We start from the raw sequence: 5870 nt of genomic DNA, 5'->3' as shown, positions 1-5870 counted from the left end.
CCCCTAGAAGTTGTTTTTGGTTCAGAGAATAGTCTTTCAGATCTAGAAAGGACTTGAGGAGTCCCAGAGAGGTGCTGCCTGGTCTGAACCATTTGATGCTCACGACAGAATGGATAAAAACAATTTGAACCAGGAAACCATGCAGATGTTCCTATTTTGGATAGGGTAAGGTCAATGCCATTGTCAGAGGAAAAACTCTTGGCCATCACAGGATGGGAGAGAAAGTTTGAGTTGTAAAGAATACTCAAATGCCATTTAAGGAAAGGGGTTCTTCTGCCCCTATTCTTTGGAATATTTAGAGCTAAGTTCTTAGTTTTTGACATCATAAAAATGTCAAAGTATTCTGTTCTAAGAGCCATTTCAAACAACTGACTAGAATTTCAGAGCAATTACATGAGAGTAATACCATGAAAATTTTTAAATTACCCATAGTCCTATATCCCTAACAAGTATGTTCATGTTTGCATGTTCTCTTCTCATCTTTACTGTGTGTCTACTTTCTTAGTAATGGCACATAGAAATTGTTTAAGCAGGAATAATTCTCGAGATAATTTTGTATGTTTCCTTTTTTCTTTTTAAGGTATGTATTGGGTGGAGGAGCATTATGTATTGAACTTCTCACAGAACAGGTGATTATTTTCTTATAATACTCAATTTTCAACCTCCATAGAGTGTTTTGATTATGTAAGTTAGATAGAAAGTAGAAGGTTCTCTTGGAGAAATTTTAGTGTTTTTTTTTTCATAGCTCCTACTTTCAAGAATGAAAAAGGTAAACCAGTAAAATGACGCTGTTCTTGGTACTGAATCTATGCTGGGATAGGCATTAAGAGTGACCTTTATTTAAGGTTCTAATTTGCTCACGTTGGGCACTTAGAACGTCAGTTTGTTGCTTTTTGTGCGATTCTGGAAATGGTCCAATTTTACTTTTTCCCCTTGACTCCAGACTTTTTAACACTGATGGGCTGCTGTTGAGGCATATGCCATTTTGTTAGGCCTTCTCAAGTGGGAATCAGGAATGCTGCTGTGTTCCAGAGATGTTTTGTTCTTCCTGTAGGGCTGAAGCAGTGCCTACTCGACAGAACCAGTCATCATGCAAAGAAAAGCCACCTGACTCAAAGGCAAAGCCAGAGTGCAGCTTGGAGGAAAGAAGGTATTTTATTAAGAATTTTACATAAACCATAAGATATATTTTATATTACTTTGTCAGCCTTCTTCGTGTCTTGACTTAATTCTTTTTGAGAGAATTCATTTCATTTTCATTTGGTTTGTTTTCTTCTTGTTACAAAGATGATCTATAGAAAATATAGAAGTATAAGAAAATTAAAGATACTAACTCATAACTGCTTAATGATTTAGTATCTGCTTGTTTAGTCTTTGTTGTATTTCCAGTAGGCAAACATGTCTACCGTTGTAAATTTATTATTGGTATGTATACCCTAGTAAGTTAAAAGTTATATGTACTTTGAAGTTTTGCAAAATTGAGTTCATATTATAGAATTAATTCCTGATGAACTTTTATGTGCTAGGCACTGGTCTTTTTATTTAATTATTTATTTTTACTTTTTTTTTCCTCTGTGCCTATGCTTACCAAGTCTTTTTATTTTTTACTTTTTATTAACTCTTTTAATCCTCTGAATAAATTAAAAAGAGGGTATTATTAATATCTGCATCTTGTAGATGAGGTAACTGAAGGTAGGTAACTTGTCCAAGGTCACAGGTGGCAGAGCAAGGATTAAAACCAGACAGTCTGGCTGCCCAAGGCCCAACCAAGAGGAGCTGAGAGCAAGCCACTTGGCAGAAGGATGTTGGTCAGGCTGGTTTCCTGTTCAGTTACCATGAAACGTAGGCTTAACCTTAATTCTAGGACATTACCGAGAAAGCCTTCCAAAGCCATAGGTTTTTTACCATGACCATGACTTTTTTTTTTTTTTTGAGACAGAGTCTCACTGTGTAACCCAGGCTGGAGTGCAGTGGTGCGATCTCAGTTCACTGCAGCCTACCTCTCTTGACAGTCCACTGGTTAAAGCAATTCTCCTGCCTCAGCCTCCCAAGTAGCTGAAATTACAGGTGCCCACCACCACACCTGGCTAACTTTTGTGTTTTTAGTAGAGACGGGGTTTCACCGTGTTGGCCAGACTAGTCTTGAACTCCTGACCTCAAATGACCCACCTCTGCCTCCCAAAGTGCTGGGATTCCAGGCATGAGCCACCGCACCAGGACCCAAGGCCCTTAAGTTTTAATGTCTCATTCTTCAGTCAGATTTTCCTTGTTCCCGTGTGTTCAGCCAATTGTTTTTATGTTTGTGTTGAAGGAGAAACTAACAATGAAAATGGACTTGTTGACAGAAGAAAAGTAGGAATGCAGCCTCTGGTGCTGTTTGAGTGATCCCTCTGCCCCAGGCCTGGCTGTGTGCTGCTGTGTTCTGGTAAGGTGCATTGTAACCTTTCTGCGGCAGGTAAGAGTCCTGTACAGGTGCTCTGCCCACTTTACCTTTCAGGCTTCTGTATCAGCTGTTTTTCCCTTGTAGAAAGTGCCTCTGACCTGTGCCCCTGACTTCCACCCCTTAACCCTACCCAAAACATCTTTACATGTCTGACCATCAAGCCTCTTCTGGGTCATATTCAGTTCATGCTGATATTTTCCCTTCCTCCCTTCTTTAGTCCTTACTGTTTTTGCTTTGGTCATGTTATGCTATATTCCGTAAGCCTTTAAAAATTTTGTTGTATCGTGGCAGGGGAGAATATTTTATAATTATGCTTTGTGCATTTTATCTTCCACTCAGTGAATGCTTGGTAAATATTTGTTTTATTGAGTATATGACCCTGTTCTAGCTATACTGTGTTTGAACAAAAATGTTAACTGCCTTGTAAGTTAACTGCTAAGAATTTGTCAAAAGTGCAGAGATAACATCCAGAACTTGTCATGAACATTACAAAAAGCTATCTAAGTGCTTGATGGAAGTCTGCAAATTGACTTCATGTGAAAGAGTGTAAGAAGTGAAAATATGAAGCATGACTGGAGTGCCGGAGTGATAAAGCAAGGGTCCCTTTCTCCAGATCCTTTGTAACAGTGTCATGTGACCTCTTCTAGATCATTCTGAAAGACAATGCCAGCTCGGAACCTAGGAAAGCATCCAGTTGGTTTCTGCAGGTTAGGTGGTTCAAACCCTCATTAGCGCCTTTGTTTTCTCTGCCTCAGTTTGCTTACAATGATGTTCTCAGTAGCTGTAATTGCTGTCTGTCTTTGAATACTTAAGCATTTTTTTTTTAGGTCACAGGGTATATGTGCATTTTTATTTTACCAAGTGTTAGAATTTTTACTCTGCCTTTGTGGGCTCTGGGTTAGCTACTTAGTTGTTTCATTGTAAAGTGATTAGCAGGAAGAACTGTGTGTGTGTGTGTGTGTGTGTGTGTGTGTGGTGTGTGTACTTTAAGTTTCTTAATTGGGTTGGTACATGTAAACCATTTAGAACAGTGCCTGCTGCATACCACATCCCCATCAGTATTCACGTCTCTCATATTCTATCCTCACACTTGATTGATAGTTTGCTTGATTATGTATTTCTAGGTTGAGGATAATTTTACCTTAGAATTTCAAAGTCTGTGCTTTTGTCTTCTAACCAGTCGTGGTGGTGAAACCTCATGCCATCCTGAGTTTCACTTGTTTATGCATGACTTTCTCCCTGGAAGCTTTTAGGAATTTGTCCTTTCCTTGGTGAGCTGAAATAGCACAACAATGTACTTAGTGTGGGTCTTTTTTCATTCATTGTGCTGGGTACACCAAATGAACAGGCCTATGGATAGGCTCTTTCAAAGTTGGAGTCTTGAATCTTGTCATATTTTTGGTGTTAACTTTCTCTTTTCCATTTTATTTGTTCATTTTGAAGTGTCTATTAATTGGATTTTGGACCTCATGTCTTGAGTCTTGTATTTCAAGTTATTTCTAATTTTTTTTTAAATTTAAAGTTCTGGAATATTTTCTTATCTTTTGACTTTCAGGAAATTTTATTTGGACTGTAATAACTTTAAGTTTTGTTTTGGTTATTTATTGTTGCTTAACCAATTTTCTCAAAACTTAATGGCATAAAACTACACATCTGTCTATCTGTCACTACTGTATGGATTAACTGGGGCTAGCTGGACAGTTTTTCTTCTGGTCTCATTTGGCAGCTCTCACTGTGCAGTTAGACAGTGTCAGGGACTGGTCATCTGGATGCTCAGCTGTAGTCGAATGTCTGAGATGGCTTCTTCACCCACAGGTCTGCTGCCTTGGTGTTTCTTGATGTGGCCTTTCTCTCTGCATAACATCTCATCGTCTCGGGTCTCTTCATGTGGCTTTTCTTTCTCCAAGAGGGTAGTCAATTCTTATGTTTGGCTTCCAGAAGCACAGAAATGAAGCTGCCAGAGGTTCTTAAGGCTTAGACCTGGAACAGCTCCAGTGTCATTTCTACGACATGCTATAGGTTAAAGTGAGTGTTGGGGCCAACCCAGATTGACTATGGATGGGCCTGTCTAAGGACATGATGACAGGAGGTATGGCTCATTGGCGACCAACTCCCAAGATGAAGCATGAGTTCTAAGAACTTTTTCTTCTCTGATTATTTCTTATTCATATTCTGTTTTGTTTTATACATGTAATATATTTACAAGTGTCCTTATGAAGTGATTTTGATACTCTGTCTTCTCCCTGGCATCTCTTTGTTCTTTAATAATTTTTTTCTTAGTTTATTCTGGTCTTATTTTTCTTTTTAAAGCCTTTCCTTAAATATCTATTCTATGTTGCTTATCATTTGTAGTCTTTTTTTTTTTTTTTTGAGACCCAGTTTTGTTCTTGTTGCCTAGGCTGGAGTACAATGATGTGATCTCGGCTCACCACAACCTCTGCCTCCCAGGTTCAAGCAGTTCTCCTGCCTCAGCCTCCCAAGTAGCTGAGATTACAGGCATGTGCTACCATGCCCAGCTAATTTGTGTATTTTTAGTAGAGATGGGATTTCTCCATGTTGGTCAGTCTGGTCTGGAACTCCCAACCTCAGGTGATCCACCCACCTCAGCCTCCCAAAGTGCTGGGATTACAGACATGAGCCACCGTGCCTGACCTGTAGTCTTTTTTTCATTCTTTATTTGTTCATTCATATTTGAGAGAGGTACTAAAAGACTGGGAGGTGGGGTGTGGTGACTCACACCTATAATCTCAGTGCTTTGGGAGACCGAAGTGGGAGGATCTCTTGAGCCCAGGAGCTCAATACTAGTTTGGGCAACATAGTGAGACCCCATCTTTACCAAAAAAAAAATAGCTAAGTGTGGTGACACCCATCTGCAGTCTCAGCTACTTGGGAGGCTGAGGCAGGAGGATTGCTTGAGCCCAGGAGATTGAGGCTGCAGTGAGCTGTGATCATGCCACTGCATTCCTGCATTCCAGCCTGGGTGAAAGAGCAAGACCCTGTCTCAAAAAAATAAATAAATAAAAATAAAAGTAAAAATAAATAAAAATTGATTGGGAGTTCTTTGTGGCAAAGACTTGTCAACTGATAGCTTTTAGGAGGAATGTATGCTGATTCCTAATTGTTATCCTCCATCCCTCTATCTTATCTCCTGGTGCAATCATAAATGATGGCTGGAACTACTCCATTCCTCTGGATGTAAAATCTACATTCTCTTGCCTGAGGTAGATATGTTTGCTTGGGGTCTGTTTAAGGAGATGGGGCCAGCAGTGTGTTTCAGGGCCTGGAAAACGTGTTCTCTGTCTGGGCTTTTGGTTAATCTCTGTTTTCAGTCTTGCCTATCAGTCCCACTCTCGGGGGTACCTCGTGTCTGAGTCTAGATCATTTCCAGGTTGCTGTGGGACAAATTAGCCTCGTTGTTCTCAGTATC

At 39.7% G+C, this 5870-nt stretch overlaps 1 long non-coding RNA gene across 1 annotated transcript; it reads left to right on the top strand.

Moving 5' to 3' along the window:
* Window positions 1-348: 348 nt before the first annotated feature.
* Window positions 349-2642, top strand: LOC134738267 (uncharacterized). Its single transcript, XR_010123928.1, has 3 exons — window positions 349-629; window positions 1055-1150; window positions 2312-2642. It is a non-coding gene; the product is annotated as an uncharacterized LOC134738267 (long non-coding RNA).
* The last annotated feature ends 3228 nt before the right edge of the window (window positions 2643-5870 follow it).

Source organism: Pongo pygmaeus, chromosome 16 (assembly GCF_028885625.2).
Source record: "Pongo pygmaeus isolate AG05252 chromosome 16, NHGRI_mPonPyg2-v2.0_pri, whole genome shotgun sequence".
Classification (NCBI taxonomy): domain Eukaryota; kingdom Metazoa; phylum Chordata; class Mammalia; order Primates; family Hominidae; genus Pongo; species Pongo pygmaeus.
The sequence above is the reverse complement of the archived record's forward strand: the minus strand, read 5'-3'. Positions and strand labels throughout refer to the sequence as shown.